The following is a 22,345-nucleotide window of genomic DNA, read 5'->3' on the forward strand; positions in this document are numbered from 1 at the left end:
GTGGGGTGCTGCTATTGCAAATACCAAAAAAAAAAAAAAAAAAAAATGTGGAAAAGCCTTTGGAATTGGATAACTACACGCAAATCCAACAAGGTTTTGGTGAAATATTTATGAACAGAACAACCGCCAGCCTGGACTAGAGGGGACAGAGCAGTGACCAATTGGAGGCAGAGCAGCTTTAAGGGCAGAACGTGGAAGCCAAGGTTAGGACCGAAGAGATCTCCTCGGGCCAAGAGAGTGGGTCCACCTACGTGTGTGGACAGGGCAGGTCTGCTCAGCACAGCACTGCCACCCCAATGCTCAGAGAGGGTGGGGCTGGCCCTGGGCTTTTCGGGGAGCCTGGCTGCCACCCTGGTCCTCGGAGAAGGTGGAGCTGTCAACCCAGTGTCCTGGGGGGAGCGTGGCCACTGCACAAACACTTGGGAAGGGTGAACTGCCCCTCCCCCTGGCCCGGACAACCAAACATCCACCCGTGGATGACTCTCAGACCTCGGAATCTAATGGAATCCATTCTGTTGGGTTTCAGAACTGTTTGGGACCCCTGACCCCTGTTTTTCTTCTGAGTTCTCCCTGTTGGAAGATACATGTCTACGTCCGTCTCTCCATTGTATATGGGAGCAGATAACTTGTTAGCTAGGTTCCACGGGTTCACAGGCGGAGGGGAATTTTGCCCCAGGAAGGCCGCAGCCGATTTTGCTGAGACTTTATACGTAGCATTGTTATGAAAATGACTTAAGGCTTTGGGGATGTTGTGATGGAATGCATGTGTCTTGCATATGGAAAGAGCAGGTCTTTTGGGGATCTGGAGGGTAGAGTGTTGCGGTTTGGAGCTCTATGTACTGCAGGTAAATGTGGGTGTGAACCCATTGTAAGTAGGACCTTCCGATGAGCTTAGGAAACTAAAGACACACCCTAAGGACAAAAGATCGCTGCCAGCCAGCCCCAGGACGCCTTCGCCTTCAGGGAGAAAGCATCCCGGTGATAATGATTTAGACTTCCATCTTAGCTTCAAAACCCTGAGCTAATACAGTCTCATTGTTTAACACAACCCATTTCACCGCATTTGTCTGAGCAGCCCAAGAAACTAAAACAGTTGCTCTAGGGATTTCAATATAAATCTTTAACTTATCACAATCTACTTAGTGTTTATATTATACTAATTTACATAACATATTAGAACCTTGCAATAGTGTAGTTTTCTTTATTACACCCACACATTTGTGCCATTTTTGTCATATTTATTACATTTACTTATGCTATAAACTCCACAATACAATGTTAGAATTTTTGCATTGTGCCATCAAATGACTTTTCAAGAGGTAAAAAAGAAAAGACAAATGTACTCACTCTAAGATTTACTCAAATATTTACCATTTCCTGTGCTCATTATTCCTTCCTGTGAAGCCCAGTTACCATCTGGTGTCAGTTCCCTTCAACTTAGAGGATTCCCTTTAGCATTTCTTGTAGCACAGGTGTGCTGGTGATTCATGCTCACAGCTTTGGTTTTTCTGAAAATATCTTTATTTTGTTTTCAATTTAGAGGATTTTTGTCACATATAGAATTCTAGGTTGACAGTTTTATTTATTTCGAGGACTTGAAGATGTCATTCAATTGTTCTCATGGGTTGAGTTCCCCAAAAACAGAATCTAAGATATAGTTTAGCCAGCAAAATATTTATTAAGGAGCTTCCTTAATATCAAAACATGTGGAAAAGAGTGGATGTGGCTCAAGCAGTTGGGTGCCAGCTTCCCACATGGGAGATCCCAGGTTCAATTCCCAGTGCCATCTAGAGAAGACAAACAAGACAGTGAGCAGACATGATGGGCTGACAGCACAATGAGATGACACAACAAGATGACACAATAAGAAGACACAAGATGATGCAATGAGGAGATGCAAGTTGGAGGCACAACAAGAGACACAACAAAAAGCAGGGAGCAGAGGTGGCTTAAGGGATTGTAGGCACCTCCCTCCCACATGGGAGGTCCCAGTTTTGGTTCCTGGTGTTCGCTAAAAAGAATATGAGCAGACACAGATAGCACATAGTGAATGCAAACAACAGGGTGGGGGACGGAATAAATAAATAAGTAAATCTTACACACACACACACACACCAAACCTGTGGAAAGGAGAAGAAAGCAAGAGTCATCAGAAGTAAAGGCTGAGCGGCAATGCATGATTTTTGACAGCCTTGGCTGACCCAGTGGAGAGATCCAGAGTACAAATGGTCCTGATTTGTCTTGCATTTGGCCAAGACCGTCGGACCTTTATAAGCCTGCATTCATGAATATTGGCGTAGGGCACCCAGGAAGGGCATGGCATTGAGTGAGGCAGTTTTCTACACTGAGGCAATCCCTGAAACGGACTGACAACTGAAGGCAATCTGCTAACAGCACTCCTGGTGGCTGGGGCAATGTGGTTTTTTCGCTGAAGGGGACCTGGGCATGTGCCTCATAGTCTCCTGGTCTCCGTTGTTTCTGATGAGAAGTCAGTCCTCATATCTACTGTGTTCCTCTCTATAAACACATCAGGGTTGTTGTTTTTTCCCCTTCTTTCTGACTGCTTTAGATTTCAGCAGTCTAGTAGGTGCCAAGTATGGTTTTCTTTGTATTTATTCTGCTGTGGTTCACTGATCTTCTTGGGTCCATCAATTTGTGTTTTTCACTTAATTCAGGGGTTTTCAGTCATTATTTCTTTAAATATTTTTCCTTCTTTTCCTCTCTCTTCTCCTATGGCACCCCAAATATATGTCTGCTTGGTATTATTGTCCTACAGGTCTTGAAGATCTATTCGTTTATTTTCTATTTTTTTTCTCTTTTCTTGAAATTAGACAATTCCCATTGGTCTATTTTCAAATCATTGATTCTTGTGCCTTTTCTAATCTTCTGTTAAGCACATCCTCTACATTTTTACTTTTAGTTACTGAAATTTTCAACTGTATAATTATTTTTGTTCTTTTATTGTTTCTATTTCTGTTAAGATTCTCCATCTATTCATTTATTTTAAGTATATTTTCCTATAAGTCCTTGAACATATTTATAACAGATACCTTAAAGTCTTTGTTTGCTAAGTACCACCTCAGATTTGGTTTTATTGATTGTTTATTTTTTCTTCTTATGTAAAAGGTCACACTTTCCACTTTCTTTAACTGGTTATTGATTTTTTAATTGTATACTAGACATTATGTATGATACATTGTAGAGACTCTGGATTCTGTTATGTTGCTCAAAAGAGTATTCATTGTTATTTTAGCAAGGAATTAACTTGGTGAGACTCAAACTCCAAACTCTCTCTCCCTTGTGTCAGGCTATAGATTAAATTTCTGCTCAGTTCTTTCAATTTGTAGCCGATGCGTTTTCATTGGGACCTTTGGGGTCTCTCCCACTGACGGTCAGGAAGAGATATGAGTAGGCCTTATACACGTATTTGGCATCTACCCCCCTCAAAAGCTACCCCCCTTCACCCTAGCTCCTCAGTTGTTCTTCCAACCCTAACTCTGTACTCTGACACCTCAATCCAGTAAAACTGCAACTATCTGCACCCAAAGTCTCCTAATGGATCTGTGAACATCTTCAGGCAAAAAGTGAAAATTCATATTGGTATTGTTGCTGTCTTTTAAGGATAGGCTCTTTCCAGTTTTCTGCCTACTTTTAATCTCATTCTGGTGTCTTCAAATAGTTTATTTTTAGTATTTTGTCCACACTCTCTTATTGTCAACAATGGGAAGGTTAGTCCAATCAAGCTACTCCGCCATTACCAGACACCAGAATCTTGGTCCATCTACAATCACACACTGCCTCCCCATTTTTCCTTGCTCGTAGAATATCAATTTTGTTCAAATGCCCATATTTCACCCACATCTCTTAGGCAGAAAACCTGATTAGTCTATTGTCATTAGAGGAGTAGATGTAGTTCCAAATGATTAAGCACCTACTTCCCATGTACAAGGTTCCAGGTTCAATCCCTGGTACCCCCTAAAAGCAAAACAAATAAGAAAGCCAACTCTCATTGGGGAGGAGATGTGGCTCAGTGGTTGAGCACCTGCAAAAATTGTAACTTTCATTTCCCTTGTATTGGTTCTATGGTTAGGAAAGAACATACATCAATCAAGAAAACAGAAGCTACTCCATGGATTCTAGATATAAAGGGTTTTACTAGAGGGAATTGATGGTTTACCAACAACTCTCCAAAAGCCCTGAGAGAGCAATGGTGAGAGAAACCACAGTGACCATCTCAATCTAAAGCACTCAAGCAGGCTGTTCTCAAGAACTTACCAGGAAGTTTCTATGATTACATTTACCCACAGTTCTTGCTACGATTGACCCTGGAAAACTTCGACCTCTTCACCACTTCTGGCTCAAGAGTGCTTTCTTTGGCACACTCCAGCCTGGAACCATATGACAAAGAGGGTTCTGGCATATGTAGTTCCTGGTCTCACTTCCAAGTCGGGAGACTTTAGATGATACCAGATTGACAACAGACAATCTAGCACAGGAGAAGACAGGAACTGGAGAACTTCTGGAAAATATTTGTTTGCTCATAAATGAGACAAAGCAAGACTCCCAAGAAGAACAGTCCTTCTTCTTGTCCACGGGCATGTTTCTGTGCCTTCCTGGGGCTCTTGAAACTGAATGACCCTCTTGTGTTCATGAGAAGAGCCAGCAGAGGTGGAAGCAGATAGTGTCTGAAGCCTATCCAACCTGTACTTCCTGTTATGTAAGAGTACATTTTCATCACTTTCAGTTGGTTTTTCTGTCACCTGAAACAGATATAGCACATTATTTTGAAGAGAGAGGTAAATCCCAGAGGAGTTAAAAAGGGGTGAAAATGGTGGCCTTTAGGGAGCCTTATGCTATTTTATTTTTTTGAAGAAAGTATATGCACCACTTTGATAAAAATCAGGTTTAAAAAGACAATAATAAGTGTTGACAAGGATGTGGAGAAATAGGAACCTTTCTACAGAGTTGATGACATTGTATTAATAAAATGGTGTAGCCACTGTGGAAATCCATTTGGCAGCTTCTCAGAAAGTTGAAAAAAAAATTACCATATGACCTGGCAACCCCATTTCTCAGTATTTAACCCCAAAGAATTGAAAGAAGGGACTTAAACAGATATTTGTACATCAATATTTATAGCAACATTATTCACAACATTCAGAAGGTGGAAGTAACTCAAGGGTCATCAACAGATGAATAGGTCAACAAAATGTGGTATACCACACACGATGAAATATTATTCAGCCATAAAAAGGATTGTAGTTCTGAATCATTCTACAACATGGATGAACTTGGAAGACCTCATGCTGAGTAAGATAAGCCAGACACAAAAAGACAGAGATTGTATGATCTCGCTTATATGAAAGACCTGGAAGAAGCAAATTTTAAAGAGACGATAATAGATTATAGATTACCAGTGGCAAGGGGTGGATGTGAGGGTAGGAGGAAGGGAGTTATTTTTCTTAATGGGTGCAGAGTTTCTGTTTGAGATGATAAAAAAGTTGGAGTAATGGATGATTGGATGGCAACCCAATATTGTGAATGTGATTAATACTACTGAATTGTGCACTTGGAAGTGGTTAAAACAGGAAATTTTGAGTTGCACTTATGTTAGTACAATAAAAAGTTTTAAAAAAAAAGAGAGGAAACTGATAACTCATCTCCAAATGATGCTTCTCTTGATTTACTCTGACATAGTGTACACAGAAATGGTAACACAAATCCAGCAGTTCTTCCTTCCTCTTATTTTAGGCGGTCATCAACTCTAGCTGCCTATTGAAAAGCAACTCTGATTGATCATTTATCTGCCACCACAGTAATCTTTCTGAAGGGCAAGGTTAGGAATTTTAACTCCAGCTTAAAATTCCTAAGTGGACTCACATCGTCACTACCCAGGTAAACTCCACATGCCTCAATATGGCGTCCACGTCCTCCATGACCCAACCATCGACTCCCCTGTACACTCCAGCTATTCTGAAGATCGTGCTTTTCTCCAGATACCCCCTGCTTTCTCAGACCTCCATTCCTTTGCACCACCTGTTCCTCTGGCTTTAAACAGCCTTCCTAACTAAACCCTTTCCAGCTATCTCTTCTGTGAAGCTTTCCCATACCCCCCTAATCTTGCTACAGTTTCTCCTCCTAAATACCTTGTGGCTATTTAGAGCTTCCTTCAGCCCATACTGTATTACGGATCAAACATCACTCTTCGAAAATTCTGAAACCCAGAGAAACTTTCCATCTAAAATGCTTTTTGGTAACTCATTCAGCTGCAAAACCTAAACTGAACTATTCATACTTACAATCTCCATTTATTCCACTTGGTGAGAATATTCATCAGTTTTGTTGCAACAATATTACAAGTTTGGTTATAGCTTGAAGCCTCAGATCTCACTAGTGGTATTATGTAACATTGCCATATGTACCTGTAGCCCCTTTCCAAAAATGGTCACAGCTGTATTTCTCATCCCACAGTTTCTTCTGGAACTTTCACTCATTATCATGTTCTCCTTGAAACTGGGAGTTATTTTTATGACTGCTTTGATGAATAAAAAGCAGCAGAAGCGATGTGCTTTACTTCCGAGGCCAGGTTTTAAAAGGTGATAGGGCTTCTGCCTGGTTCCCTCTCTCAAATGCACGTCCTTGGATCTCAGCCACCATCTTGTGAGGAAGCCCTGGCCACAGGGCAGGGCCAAGAGAAGGTGTTCTGGCTGGAACCCCAGCTGAGAACTCAACCACCAGGCAGCAGCATCTTCCAGACATGAGAGAGAGCAAGAGAGCCTTCAAATGATACTGGTCTGTGGCCTTCCAGCTAACCCAGCCGCTGGCTGGGTAAAGCAAAGACAGCTAACCCCCACAAAGTCCTCCCCAAACTGCAGATGAGCAAAATAAATGCTTTTGTTGTTTTGAACCACTAAGTTTTGGGGTTAATCATCATGCAGCCATAAACCTGGAATAGAGTCCATATTCCAGGTAAAAATGTGAAAAATTCTGAATTCCAAACCCCCCAAAAGTTTGCAAAAAATGTGAAAAATTCAAACCCACCAAAAGTTTCCATTAAGAACTGATGGCCTGTATACTATCAGTGTGTGCTTGGATGTCTGTTTTTCAATGGAATTAGAAGTTTCTTTGAGGATAAGAACTAAATCTTTTTTATTTTGGTAGCCTCAGTACCACTGTCTAAGATTGAGCAGGTCTTGGTGGCATGCTTCTTAAAAGAATGTTGGATAAGTGAATGAATGAGCTCCAGTTACAAACAAGTGGTCATTTTCAAAATTTTTGGGGAGACTATATGCTTATTCACTTCCATCTATTGCTCAAAAATAATTTACAACTCCTAATTTTCATAATTTTTACTTTCATTGTATGAGCTAAGCAAGTTTCATTAATTTATTTCCCAGTCTTGTTTTTATCCAAAAATGTTATTGATACTGATAACATATGTAGCTGTTTGATATTATTGACAAATTCCAAAAAGAAATATTGGATTATGTTTGTAAACTGATCTTTTCCTCTGGGCATACTAGATTATATAGGATTCATAGGTTTACTTGATTAAGTAATTATGTAAACTTCTTGTGCCAGTAGGGCATTGAGTCCCCACCTTTTGGTGGGTTGGGACTCACAGATAAAAGGCACGGCAAAGGATGGAGTTGAGGGTTCTTGATGTTGGAGTTTGATGCTGAAGCCTTAAGCTGGAGCCCCGGGAAGTAAGCTCACAGAGGAAAGAGAAGCCAGACCCAGGAAGAGAGGAACCCTGAGTTAGGAAGAAGCAAGCTCTGGGAAGAAAGGAACCTTAAACCCAGAGAGAAGCAAGACCCTGGAAGAGAGGAACCCAGGAAGCCTGAACCCTCGCAGATTTGTTGGCAGCCATCTTGCTCCAACATGTGAAAGTAGACTTTGGTGAGGGAAGTAACTTACGCTTTATGGCCTGGTATCTGTAAGCTCCTTTCCCAAATAAATACCCTTTATAAAAACCAACCATTTTCCGGTATTTTGCATCAGCACCCCTTTGACTAAAACAACATACTTTATTCATCAAGCTATGTCCCAAATTATCCTCAGCTCTTTTCAAAAGTCAAAGGCATCTTTAAGGATGAAGATTATTGAGGATAAATTCATTTGACATAAATTCTGAAGGTAATTCCAAAATAGGAGATCCCAATGTTTTTGAACAATGGCCAGATCATGGCAATAAAGATTTCAGCATCTACAGTGACAACCTTGGAGGGAAAACCCTGTTAATTTGGAATATAAATCCTGCTTTGAGTGACAAGAAAAAATGTGTATCTGTCTCATGCTCACAAATCACGTCACATATATTTAACTATATGAAGGGGAGATGAGCAAAGGAAGTAAAGAGAAAATCCACAATGTCACAGAGCCATGAACAGATTATGTCAACTTGTTGCTTTTTTTTTTTTTATTTTATTTCTCTCCCCCCCTCAGTTGTCTGTTCTCTGTGTCCATTCGCTGTGTGTTCTTCTGTGACCACTTCTATCCTTATCAGTGGCACCGGGAATCTGTGTTTCTTTTTGTTGTGTCATCTTGTTGTGTCAGCTCTCCGTGTGTGGCACCATTCCTGGGCAGGCTGCACTTTCTTTTGTGCTGGGCGGCTCTCCTTATGGGGCGCACTCCTTGCACGTGGGGCTCCCCTATGCGGGGGACACCCCTGCGTGGCAGGGCACTCCTTGCACACATCAGCACTGCGCATGGGCCAGCTCCACATGGGTCAAGGAGGCCCGGGGTTTGAACTGCGGACCTCCCATGTGGTAGACGGACGTCCTAACCACTGGGCCAAGTCTGCTTCTCTCAATTTGTTTTTTAACGTTTGCATTGGGAATGACTATTTCAGCTCTTCTCAGAGAGGGCTACATGATGGAAGAACTTGTTCTAGAGCTTCACTGCCCAGCACTGGCCTGACGGGTAAAGTACCCTTACTTCCCTGCCTTGGTTCCTTCCTCACCTTGTGTAAACAGCACAAAGCTGGGTTCTAGGTAGGTGTGCCTCAGCCTGTCACAGTCGGAGGAAATGTTGTGACAGCAAAATAATATTTGACAAATATTTAAATATTAACTAAATCTCTCCGAAATGCTGAAAGGGGTGGTGATTTTTACAACCCCTAGCAAAACTTCTTGAAAAATCTTTTCTCTTTCTCCTTTCCTGCTCTCTCACAGAACCCAGCCTCCTTCCTTCTCTTCATATCCCCCAAACTCCCCTCTCACCAACACCCACTCCAACGCTTCCTTATTCTTTCTTCTGCCCCACCTCTCTCAGCTTCCGAATCTGTTCTTTTCTCTCAGGAGAATGAATATTTTGCTGCCCTTTTCGAATCAAACAAAGAGGCCTAGCGTCATTCAATTCCCTTCCTCTCCCATTGTCCTCATCGTGGGGTGCCATCCCGGCCACAGGTAAGGACAAGAGCTCTCCTTGTCCGGGAAGCAGCGCCGGGAGGCTGCGGCTCTTCACATACTAATTTTGGGGAGTCATACCCACATCTTACAAGCAGAATTATATTTCCGTATGCAGTAGTTGTGTGCTAGGGAATCCCAGCCACAAATGTTTCTGGGACCGTGCAGATGACAATGCGGTTTGGTATGGGCTACACCTGGGACCGCGTATTTGCTGATAACTGCTGCCGTTCCCAGGGGTGTGGAAAACTTGGTATTGATCTAAGTGGATGGGTAAACATTTCCAAGAGGACGTAATATCTCATGCCTGGGGCTACCTCATGCCTGGTGTCCCCCTCCTTTCACCAGATACCTCAGAACTACCTTTCTAAGCCAGGAAGGAAGTTTCCAGCCCGGAAAGTCAAGTACCCTCTCCTATATCCCCACTTCCTCTCCCTCTCTCTGAAATCTGAGCCACAGGGGACGTTCTGGGAATTCAAGGGTGGGGGAGCTGCAGGAGCAGAACTTCCTATTTTTGATAAGGTTGCCAAATAAAATACTGGACGTCCAGCTAAATTTGAATTTCAGATAAAAAAACAAATACTTTTCACTATAAATATGTATTTGGGACATACTTATATTAAATCCAATAGTTACACTAAAAATATACTTACAGGTATTGCTATTTATTACCGCCACCACCACCACCACCAAACCTTGCAACCCACCGACAATCAGTGGGAAGAAAAGCAGACAGGCACAAACAACTTAGACTTAGAAACTGGGATTCTTTAGGTGAATAATGTCTCTTGAGTTGCCCACAAGAGTGTACCAGAAATATCAGACTATCAAAAAAGCAGTCTCTGAAAACAGCAGGGTCAGACAGAAGCAGTTTGGAGCATTAAGATGCTTAAGCAGCTGAAAGTGTTTTATCATGTGCTGTAGACAGAAACCAAGTCAGCTTGTCCCTAAAGAGTATACGGTGTTGCAGCCAGGTGAAAATGTATTTGTCAGCACAACTTGTATAATCAGCTCAAAGTCTCTTCTCGTTTCCTGGAAAGGGAGTTGGGATTTGACAAGTGAAGTGCTTGTCAGAATGTTTAAAAATCTGGAGGAAATCTACATTGCCAAATTGAGAAAACACAGAAATGAAAGATACTCCCAGAAAATGAAACTATACTAACCTGGAAATCCTAAAGAAGAGTTAGGTAGTTATAGCAAAAGCTTTCCAAGGCTCATGCTTTTTTTTTCTTTGATAAACACGAAACAGATTGAGTAGAAAAGTGAGCATTAGAAGTGATAAATATAGCCAAATCTGGCTAATTCTCACTTTATCTTCAAACCTGATCATTCTCAATAAAAAAGGAAGAAAAAAAAAAAAAGGACTCCCATCCCCAATTCTTCACAGATAGAAAAAATATGATTTATAATAATATAATTTTATAATCTCACATGACTAAATCATTATTTTAAAAGCTAATATGGGAAGGGGACTTGGCCCAGTGGTTAGGGCGTCCGTCTACCACATGGGAGGTCCTCGGTTCAAACCCCGGGCCTCCTTGACCCGTGTGGAGCTGGCCCATGCGCAGTGCTGATGCGCGCAAGGAGTGCCCTGCCATGCAGGGGTGTAGTAGGGGAGCCCCATGTGCAAGGAGTGTGCCCCGTAAGGAGAGCCGCCCAGCGCGAAAGAAAGTGCAGCCTGCCCAGGAATGGTGCCTCCTACACTTCCCGGGCTGCTGACGACAACAGAAGCGGACAAAGAAACAAGACGCAGCAAATAGACACAGAGAACAGACAACTGGGGGAGAGGGGGGATTAAATAAATAAATTTTTTAAAAAAAAGCTAATATGGACTATATTTATACTTTATCTGTTACATACGTATAAACTATCGAAATTATACTAGCAAAAATGATTAGAAATGGAATCTTTATCTATAGCTAAGTACTTGATAGTAATCAAATTATGAAGCCAGAAGAATCATCCAATTACCTAAGTTTTGTAGCAGATATCCAATATATATGCTTTACTTTGCTGTTTTTAAAAGTCTAAATTACTCCATTTAATATGTGCTTGATTGTATCCCATACCATATAGATCTCAGCAAAGCCCTCCTCAGCAAAGATTCAACGATAGACGATTCTGGAGATGAGTGGGAGATGTTCTAGGGCCCCAGTGAGGATGGCCTAAGGCAGGTGCCAGGCCAGGAACCACGAGTGGGTGGGTGGGGCCTGCTTAGGCACCCCCGCCCCCACGACTATCCCCTGTTGCCTGAGTGGGGTGGGGAATCTTGGGGGAGTTGGCGCCAGCGATGAGACATGCTGTGCAGACCAGAGCAGAGGACCAGGGAGTGGCATAGCTGAGCCTAAGAGAAGTGGAACAGGAGGAAGCTTTGGAGGGAAGACTCCAAAAGCAGCAGACTGGAATTCCCAAACTCACTTCAAATCCTCAACTCAGTGTTTTAAAGGAATGCTAATCTACTGGAATATGACTTGAGTAAAAAAATAAGAGTGCACTATAAAATACCATAGAAGGAAATAAACCTATGTTTACCCAACCTGGCCACCTCCTTCTGCACGTGCCCTCCGGCCCCACCTCTCAGTCTGACCCCTCTGAATTCCACTTCTCGTTTTGCTTTTAGTGTTTTGGAAGTGGTGGCCATGTAAAAAGAAAGCTGCACTTTCTCGTTTCTGCAGCTTGCTAACCTGCACATTCACTGAAGACGAGAGCAGTCTCTCAGATTTCTGTATTTCTAACAGGGCCCAAAACCTAACAAAAAAGGAGGGCTTTGCACATAGGGAGGACTTTAAGTGAATTATTGAATGTAATGTCAAAATTGCTAATGAGTAAAATCACAAATTAGTATTTATTTTAGTTACCTAGGCTGCTCAAGCATGTACCATGCAATGGATGGGCTGAAACAATGGGAATTTATTAGCTCACGGTTTCGAGGCTAGGAAAAAGTCCAAATCAAGTCCCCATCAGGGCGATGCTTTCTTCCAGAACACGGGTGTTGGGTGCTGGCTCCTGGGATCCGTGCTCCTGGGACCCTTTGTCACCTGGCAGTGCACGTGGCAGCCTCTCCTGGCTCCCGGCTCTGCTGGGTTCTGTGGAATTTCACCTTCGGGCTTCCCAGGGCGTTTTCTCTTTCCATCTGAGTTTCATTCTGCCTGAAAAGGAATCCGGTGAGAGGAGTGAGACCCACCCTGGGCCACAGGTAAATGGAAACAGCCTCCGCAAAGGTCCTCCTTCCAAGATTCACAGCCACAGGAAGGGACTCAGTTTAAGAACATGTTTTTCTGGGTATGTACAGCTCAACCATCACAGTATTTTCTTATTAATCTCAAAAAATAAAACAAAACAGAATCACATGGAGATCACCCTGTCTTTCGAGTTCTTTCAGGGGCCCCCTTCCAAGGAGACTGAACTCCAAGGCAGGGAGGTGGGCAACGGACGGCAGGCTCCCGTGTCACTGGTTTGGCAGTTTCACCAATGTCAGATTAGCCATAAGGAAATGAACAGCCGTCCTGTCGGCACATTATATACACCGTGGGAAAGAATGAAATGAAATCATGTTGGCAAAACATGTTGTTCTTTTCTATAGAATTATTCATTTGGTCTTCGTCCCAAACCTTCTTTGACGTGATTAATCAAGTACTGAAAACTGAAAGGCGATAGATTATCTAGCCCAGGTTTCTGGTCACATATACAATTATGCATTCCCTACAGAAATATTTTCTATAACTTTGTCTAAACCATTTCCAGTAGACTCATGCTAAGTGTTTTAGAATCTTTTTTTTTTTTTTTTTCTGATGGGCTTCTTCCAGTTAGGCTCATCTTAAATACCTGACAGTTTTTCTGAAGCTTCAGGTCCAATTTATCTTATTTAAATTTTATCCCATTACTCCTAGTTAGACCCTTTTCCCATCACCATTTTGTAGATAGTTTTCATATTCCTTTTAAAGCATAATTTAACCATGCTCCACATATTAACTTTAGACAGTATATGGTATAAATTACAGAAAACAGCGATGTGTGAAGACATTCTGTGGTGAATAAATTAAAGCATTAATTTCAGACATATCAAACTAACACTTTTTAAATTTGTGGTTCCTATAATTTTCAGACCTGTTTCTAAAGTCTTTGGAATGGGGGAACTAAATGGAAGAGGTTAGTTTAAAACTTCTACTTTTATTCCAGAGGTTGGAGATTTCCTGTTCCCATGAATATTTAAGAGGGAGAGTTTTTTAATATGAGAATTTAACACAGAGACCCTGCTTAGATTTAAGGAGATGCTGGCATTCAGACCTACAGGTGAAATGCTTGGGTTTTGCAACTCACTGGAGACCATCCCCACTAATCTGGCAGTCAGTAGACAAAAACTTCTGCCAATTGGGAGAAGTAACTCTCTGGATGTATATGCAACCTGATATAGGGATCTGAATTGACTGAAGAAGCAGACATGTTTCTTCTATAACATTAAGGGAAGATTTTTTTAAGAGAGAGAAAGAGAACTGAACTCAAATTTAACCAAAATTTCTATGTGCAAAGGGAAAATTTTCCCAGCATGGGCTCTCCTGGAATTTTGGGAATTCTGGTTTCTGCAGACTAGACATGGAACTGGCATAAACACACACACAATTCTTGTTAAGTAGTGAGACTTGTCTTAGTCAGGGCTCTCCAGAGAGACAGGAATAGCATGACTGATGAGTCAATTGGTCTTTAACTATTGTCTATCTATTTAATCTATCATCTCTAGCTCAGTGTCTCTATACTAAGAGATTTACTTTAAGGAATTGACTCACACAATTGTGAGGGCTGACAGGTCTGAATTCCATAGGGCTGGGAAATTCCAGAAAGAGCCATGCTGAAGACATGAGTCTGAATGTTTTCCAGGAGGCCATAGGCTGGCCGTGGAGAAGGGGAAGTCTTGAGGCAGAACTCCCGATCCCTAGAACCCTCATTTCTTGCTCTGAAAACTTTCATCTGATTGGAGGAAGCCCACCCACCCTATCCATCATGGAGGGTCATCCCATTTATTTAAAGTCAGCTGATTGTAGATGGTGATCCCATCTACGCAATACCTCCACAGCAACATTTAGGCCAGTGTTGGAGCAAACAACCAGACACCAACATCTGGCCAAACTGATGCATCAGATTAACCAGCAGACTTAGGAAAAACAGAAACAAATCCATCCCTATTCCCAGTTTTTATTTTTTTCTCTATAGTATCTATCACTTAGACCATGTTTTTACTTATTTTGTTTATTGTCTCTCTTCCCCATCCCCTTGACTGGAATTTCATTTCTGTGAAGATAGACATTTTGTCTTGTCTTGTCCCAGTACCTAGAACATTGCCTGGGCCTATATGAGGCCCTCAGTAAGAATCTGTTGAAAGAATGCATTCCTTTACTTGACACTTACTTCTCTATTTATTCTCCATGTGTCTCTGTTCAAAAGAGGTAGGTAAATAAATAAATAGAAAGATAGGGAATCAGATGTGGCTCAAGCGACTGGGCTCCCGTCTACCATATGGGAGGTCTGGGTTTGGTTCCTGGGGCCTCCTGGGGAAAGCAGGCTGGCCTGCGAGGTGAGCTGGCCATGCGGTGAGCTGACACAACACGAATGCAACCAAAAAAAAAAAAAGACACAGAAGAAAGACAGTGAGAGACACAACAAACCAGGGAGCTGAGTGCCTTTCTCCCATGTCGGAAATTCCCAAGATTGGTTCCCAGTGCCCCCTAAAGAGAAGATGCAAAGAGAAGACAAGCAGATACAGAAGAACATGCAGTGAATGGACAGAGAGAGCAGACAATGAGTGCAAGCAGGGGGGGGGTGGAATAAATAAATGAAATAAATCTTTAAAAAAAAGATTATGGGGGAGGGAGTGTTTAAATTCCTTAAGGTAGGCTTTGAGATAGTGAGTATTAATCCTTAAACTGTAAACTAGGACACATCTCAACTCTGACAATCTTATTAAAAGTACTCAAGATAAGGCCCCATAGGGAAATGGACTTGGCCCAGTGGTTAGGGCGTCCGTCTACCACATGGGAGGTCTGCGGTTCAAACCCCGGGCCTCCTTGACCCGTGTGGAGCTGGCCCATGCGCAGTGCTGATGTGTGCAAGGAGTGCCCTGCCACGCAGGGGTGTCCCCCGCGTAGGGGAGCCCCACGCGCAAGGAGTGCGCCCTGTAAGGAGAGCCGCCCAGCGTGAAGAAAGCGCAGCCTGCCCAGGAATGGCGCCGCCCACACTTCCTGTGCCGCTGACGACAACAGAGGCGGACAAAGAAACAAGACGCAGCTAATTGACACAGGGAACAGACAACTGGGGGGGGGGCGGGAATTAAATAAAAATAAATAAATCTTTAAAAAAAAAAAGATAAGGCCCCATGAAGCAGAAGTAATGCCTTTTTTTTTTTTTTAATTTTTATTTAATTCCCCTCCCCTCCCCCGGTTGTCTGTTTTCTGTATCTTTTTGCTGCGTCTTGTTTCTTTGTCCGCTTCTGTTGTCGTCAGCGGCACGGGAAGTGTGGGCGGCGCCATTCCTGGGCAGGCTGCTCTTTCTTTTCACGCTGGGCGGCTCTCCTTACAGGGTGCACTCCTTGCGCGTGGGGCTCCCCTACGCGGGGGACACCCTTGCGTGGCACGGCACTCCCTGCGCGCATCAGCACTGCGCATGGGCCAGCTCCACACGGGTCAAGGAGGCCCGGGGTTTGAACCGCAGACCTCCCATGTGGTAGACGGACGCCCTAACCACTGGGCCAAAGTCCGTTTCCCAGAAGTAATGTCTTATTTATCATTCTACACTGGCTCAGAGCACTGGCCTGGCACCAGGTAACAAAGAAGCACCAACGGGAATAGTTGACACAGACTGTGTGCTAGCTGGTGGCCTAAGCACTTACATGCATAACTCATTTTCTCTTCCCAGTGATTCTAGGAGGGAAGCACAAGCATTATTCCCTGTCTCCAAATGAAGAGAATGAGGCATAAGAGAATAACTAACTGGCAATTTAGGCATGGATTTGCCCTGCTTTGTGATGTTGGAACTAGTGGAATGCTAGGCTTCGTCAATGGGGGGGCTGCAGCAGTTTGATATGGTTATGAATTCCAAAAATAGATACTGGATCATGTTTGTAATCTGGTCTGGACATGATTAAGTTAGGATTAGGGCTTTGATTGGGCCATGTCATTAGGGCATTGAGTTCCCTCCCCTTGCTGGGTGGGGACTCACAGATAAAAGGCATGGCTAAGGACAGAGTTGAGGGTTCTTAATGTTGGAGTTTTCATGCTGGACTTTGATCCTGAAGCTGGAGCCCCAGGGAGACAGAGCTGGTCAACTGATAGTCTATAGCTGACCTTGTGGAGAAAACAGGAGCTGAGCCCAGAGGAACCCAGGAAGCCTGAACCCTCGCAGATGTCGGCAGCCATCTTGTTACGACACGTGGAAATAGACTTTGGTGAGGGAAGTTAACTCATGCTTTATGGCCTGGTATCTGTAAGCTCCTACCCCAAATAAATACAACCAGTTTCTGGTATTTTGCATTAGCACCCCTTTGGCTGACTAATACAGGGGCGCTAGAGAGGCCCTAAGGGTCTGGCCCTCTGTTGTTATTCAGTGTGGGAGCCCCCTGGTCAGCCTGGAAGAGGCCCAGCTGTACGCTCAGGCTCTCCTCTCAGGTCCCGCAGACCGGCTCAGGCCCTCACCTCCTGGGGAGTCGCCTGCCACCAGCAGGCTAAAGATTCCTGTGGTATCCCCACCTTCTTTGAAGAGGTGTGAATCTCAGCCTGAGGGCCGGGGCCTCTCCCTTCTCTCTGGAGTTCCTCCAGAGTCCACTCTCCCTCCAGCCAAGAGCTTGTGGGTGCTCTTTGCACCTGCTACCTCTGTACCCCTTAGCTGACTCACCCCTTTTAATAGTTAACCACTTTCTACTACTGATGACTTGCCCCACAGCTAGGAAGGCGTTAAGTTGGGTTTCAGACCCCAGAAGCCTGATACCATGGAATACACTGCAAACTAGGCTACACTGCCTTAAATGTTTGAGATAGAATTCAAGATGATTTCCCTGTGGCTAGAACACCTTCAATGCGGCAGGAAGTATGTACTTACTTAAGACCGTCGTTCCATAACAAGAATGAGAATTGTGACATGACAGAACAAGAGGGAAGCGCTCCATTGCATCTTCCTCTGTAGTATGGAATGGACTAATCCCACATCACTAAATTTTAGTTTTTCAAATACTTTCAAGTGCAGGATTTCCCTTGAAAGCAACTTTGTAAAGGTGATAAGGTAGATATTATCTCTATAGGCCCACAGATATTAAAAATTAGCAGGCTAGCTATATTCAAGTCTCATATTTCCTAGCAGGAACTTTGTCTATAATATCACTGTCTTGCTTTTAGTTTAGTTACTCTGGGCTCAACCTGATATAGTCAATAAAATAAAAGCTTATGGCAGATGGAGCGGATGTGGCTCAAGCAATTGGGCTCCTGTCTACCATATAGGAGGTCCAGGGTTCGATTCCTGGGGCCTCCTGGTGAAGGCAAGCTGGCCCATTTGGTGAGCTGGCCTACACAGAGTGCCGCCCCATGCAGGAGTGCCACCCCGTGCAGGAATGCTGGCCCACATGGAGAGCTGACATAGCACAATGACGCAATAAAAAGAGACACATAGGGGAGACGATTAGAAATGCAGCAGGCCAGGATACTGAGGTGGTGCAAGAGAATGATCGCCTCTCTCCCACTCTGGAAGGTTCCAGGATCGGTTCCCCGAGTCACCTAAGGAGAATACAAGCAGACACAGAAGGACACACAGTGAATGGACACAGAGCGCAGACAACGGGGGGAATGGGGGGAGGGGAGGAGAAGTAAATAAATAAATCTTTAAAAAAAAAAGCTTATGGGGATAAGAAATAATTTCTCAATGTGACGTAAAAAGACTTACAAAGTCAACCTTATTAAAATTAAGAACTCCTAATCACCAAAAGATGCCATCAGGAGAATGAAAGCATAAGCTACAGTTTGAGAGAAGATATTGGTAGAAGATACAACTTAAGAATTAAAAATAAAATACTAATAGTGCAAACATTTTTAAATGGGTAAAAGACTTGAACAGGCCCTTCAAAAACATCATGTCAAATGACGAATTAACCTATGAAAATGTAATAAGCTTCATCGGCCAATTACGGAATGCAAATTAAAACTCAATGAGTCCATGAGATACCACCACCCATGTCTCCCTATTCAAATGGCTAAAGTGAAAAGGACCCACATACAATACCAAGTGTTGGTGAAGATAAGGAACAACTAGAATAATCATGCACTGCTGTGGATGTGTAAACTGGTGCAACCACTTAGGAAAACTATTTGACCATGTTTAGAAGCTAAACAAAGGAAATGTTTGCTTAATCAGAGTGGTGTATACATAATAAAAGAAATTAATTGCAGTACACATTTAAGATTTGTGTTCTTTGCTGTAGATTTTAATTTAAAAAGAATAAGATCAGAAAAAAACACTTTCATTTTAAAGAAACAGGAGAATGATAATAAACTTAATGCATCATATTTAAGAGTTAGAAAACCAGGGTTCACTAAAAAGTAGTCTTGTGAAAACTGATTTTTCTCATTTGCAAAACTGAGATACTAATAATGCCTACCAACCTATGCAGTGGAGAGAAATAATATATAAATATACTTGCATTCCAATGAGAGAAGTCTCATAGTCTCATAAAGTGATAATGTTTGTGGAGCCTTCCAAAATGCACTTTCACTTACGTAAGCTCTGTTATAAATATTACCTCCTTTCTTTTCAAGTACAGCCACTAAAACCCATGAAAGGGGAAACCCGAGTTGGGCCAGCAACAAACTGAAAAATAGGGGCTATACCAGGAGTCCCTATTCTTTCCATGACCCTCCTGATGCATGAGTGTCATAAAATTGAAAAGTTAAAATTTAAACTGATTAAATCTTCCTAAAAGATTTCCAGAATCTTCACAAATTAGTACCTATTTAGTGACAGGATTTTCAATTCCAGAGACTCAAATCAAAGATTTATAAAAAGCCCAATAAAACCATCCTGTTCATCTACAACATTTTGGAGGTTATTAATATAAAACAAGTAAACAATAATCAGGTTGTAGCCAAACTGTGTCTGTAGCTTGGTTCAAATCATACAGCTTTTCTATTATACATCTGAGCTGTCCAGTGTGGTAGTGGCTAGCCACATGTGGCTGGTCTGAATTGATTGTCCTCCAAGTATAAAATATATTCCGGCTTTCAAAACCTTGTACAAAAAAACAAGAATGTAAAATATATCATTAATATTTTTATATTGCTCATATATCAAAATGGTAATATTTTCTGTATATTGGGTTAAATAAAATATATTATTAACATTATTTTGACTGTTTATTTTCCTTTTCTTAATGTGGCTAATAGAACACTTCAAATTACATGCATGGCTTGGATCATATTTCTATTGAACATCAGAGCTCTACATAAAGATGGAAATTTTCATAATGCCATTCCTTTCTGGACAAAGTTTCCAGAAAGAGAGGTTTAAGTATTAGGGTTCAGATTACTTAAAAGTTTTCTGGCCAAATTATCTGTCTTTGTCAATGATTAAAACCGACGTCTAATCTTTAATCTATTTCTAATCAACTAAGTTTTAGAATGGTCAGATAATAAGATGTTCATGAAGTCATGGAATATCTAAACAGGTTTTCACTGAGTTTTAATAACATAGAATTTAACATAGAACCTGTGGTTCTAAAATCCACTATGAATGGAACTAGCAAGGCAGAGAAATGACCTTAGTAGATCTCCTATAGGACCTTCCACAACAGCTCCTAACACAAAAACTGTATTCAATTAACAAAAATACGTTAAGTAATCTCATTTTAATCAAATATCATAATTAGTTATGTGTATTCTGATTTGCACAAAGTGGAGAGTACATAAACAGGTGCTGCAGACCATCTTTGGAGAGCCAGGTAAAAGGGTCAAGGCAAATGACTATTGATTTAAAATATTATTTACATATATTTGTTGTTAACCTGATCAAAAGTATTCCCTTTGTTAAATGGGATTCATATTCCCACATGAACTGAAGATGCTAAGTTGTTCATATCTTCACCAGGGATTTGTTTCGTGGTATGACACTGACAACGATTTCACCATAGAGCGATCACATTTTATGTTCAAAGGCATGAAGCATTCTGACTGTTCCTCACTCAGTATAGTACTCAGCCTAGTGGCTTTGGGAATAATATTTTTAAAGGCATTACAAAAAGGGAAAAAAGGATCCAAGTCAGGGGAACAGAATAGTATGCTTGTTTCCTTAAACATTCAAAAACACCTTTGGATTTTTCATTGCTTGGTTTTAAAGCAAGAGAAAACAAATGGAAGAGAACCAAACAGGGTAGTGGATCTCATCCCTGTTATTACTTTAATCCCTTCTGCCATCTCATAGGGCTCCAGGGCATCCAAGAACTCCACAAAATCTATGTAAAATTCTCTCGGTCTTGTACACAATTCCTGGGGAAAGCGCCCAGAGCTAAGAGACAGTGGCTAAGAACCTCTTGTTCAAGGGATTGCTTTAGTGACTGCAACCAGCTTCCATACCAACTTAGACCTCAGAATCTGTGCCCAGCCCTGCTTCCACTAGCTTGCTGGCTGGCTACCCTGTTCCTTGATTTTGTTTCTTGGTGCATGTGTGAGTTAGTTGCCTCGACATCCCCCTTCCTTGGCATTTGTCCTACTGGGAGAATAAGAGGAGGACCTTGAGTGGTGGTCTCCCCATTCGGGTGGGACCACGATGGAACTTACCACATCTGTCAACACACCCTGTCCCCTTATTCCTCCCTGCTCTTTGGGGGCCACCTGACTTTGCCACAGTGCTTGGCAGGTGGCCCACCTCTTTACTGTCTTTATATTTCTGATCAGACGTGATCTGGGGGTGGTGGTACTTTTGAATATGTCTGATCGCATTCGCAGGGGGTGTACAATTCTCGTTCCTTCTCTACAGACGTTGTGAGAAGGAAATGGAGCCCGTAGGGTCTCTCAGCTCCCCACAGATCATATCAGTTTAATGCAAGGGCTTCTGTTCATGCCAGGCACTGGGACGTCTCCGGCACCTGCCTCGACCCTTCCTCGCCCCCTCCTCCCGCCCCGGGGGGCCCTGCAAGGTCTCTCCCCCCACCCAGCCCCGCCGCTTCCGTGCCCCTTCGTGTACCGGATACAGAGCTGGAGCCCACTCCCGCCTATCCGCTTCTCCTCAGCACATTCCAAACGCTCCTTTAGTTTTCTGGCAGAGCGCACACTGGGAAGTTTTTCCTAAAACTTGCCCGGCCCAGTGGCGGGCCCTCCCCACGGCGGGCGGGTCCGCGGCCCGGGGGCGTCGGGACCCCCAGGCCGGCGGGCGCGGGTCTGACCCAGGCCCGGGGCCCGCGTTCAGGGGCCGCCCGCGCAGGCCGCCGTCCCCGGGGAGCGCCGCGGCCTCCGCCTCCGCCGCGGCGGCCAGGCCGGCGGGAGCGGGCCCGGGCGGGCGGCCGCCAGCAGGTGGCCCCGGGGCCCGCGGCGCCGCCTCCGCGCCGCGCGCTCCTCCCCCGGGGCCGGCGCCCGGCCCGGCCCGCCGCCGCCGCCGCCGCCGCCGCCCTCCGCCCCTCGCCCGCCGCGTCCCCTCAGCGCCGCCCCCCCGCGGCCGCCGCGTCCCCTCGGCCCCCTCCCCCGGCCGCCGCGTCCCCGGGCCGCCTCCCTCCCTCCCCCGGCCGCCGCCGCCGCCGCGTCAGTCCGGAGGCTGCGCCCAGCGAGCGCCCCGAGCCGCCGGCGCCCTCCGCCCTCGCCCGCCGCCGCCCGCACCGGCGCGGCCGCGACGGAAAGTTCCGCCTCGGAGCCGCGGGGAGGAAGGCGAGGGAGAGCGGACGGGGCCGGGGGCGGCGAGGAGGAGGGCGCCTCTGCCCGGGA

General features: G+C 43.8%; 1 long non-coding RNA gene across 1 annotated transcript; it reads right to left on the reverse strand.

Annotated features, from left to right (window-relative positions):
- Window positions 1-1,197: 1,197 nt before the first annotated feature.
- On the reverse strand, window positions 1,198-21,872 carry LOC105745511 (uncharacterized). The gene is made up of 3 exons (XR_009182028.2): window positions 21,615-21,872; window positions 12,266-12,556; window positions 1,198-4,760 (listed from the first exon to the last, which is right to left on the reverse strand). It is a non-coding gene; the product is annotated as an uncharacterized lncRNA (long non-coding RNA).
- Window positions 21,873-22,345: the final 473 nt, after the last annotated feature.

Source organism: Dasypus novemcinctus, chromosome 20 (assembly GCF_030445035.2).
Source record: "Dasypus novemcinctus isolate mDasNov1 chromosome 20, mDasNov1.1.hap2, whole genome shotgun sequence".
NCBI classification, from domain to species: Eukaryota; Metazoa; Chordata; class Mammalia; order Cingulata; family Dasypodidae; genus Dasypus; species Dasypus novemcinctus.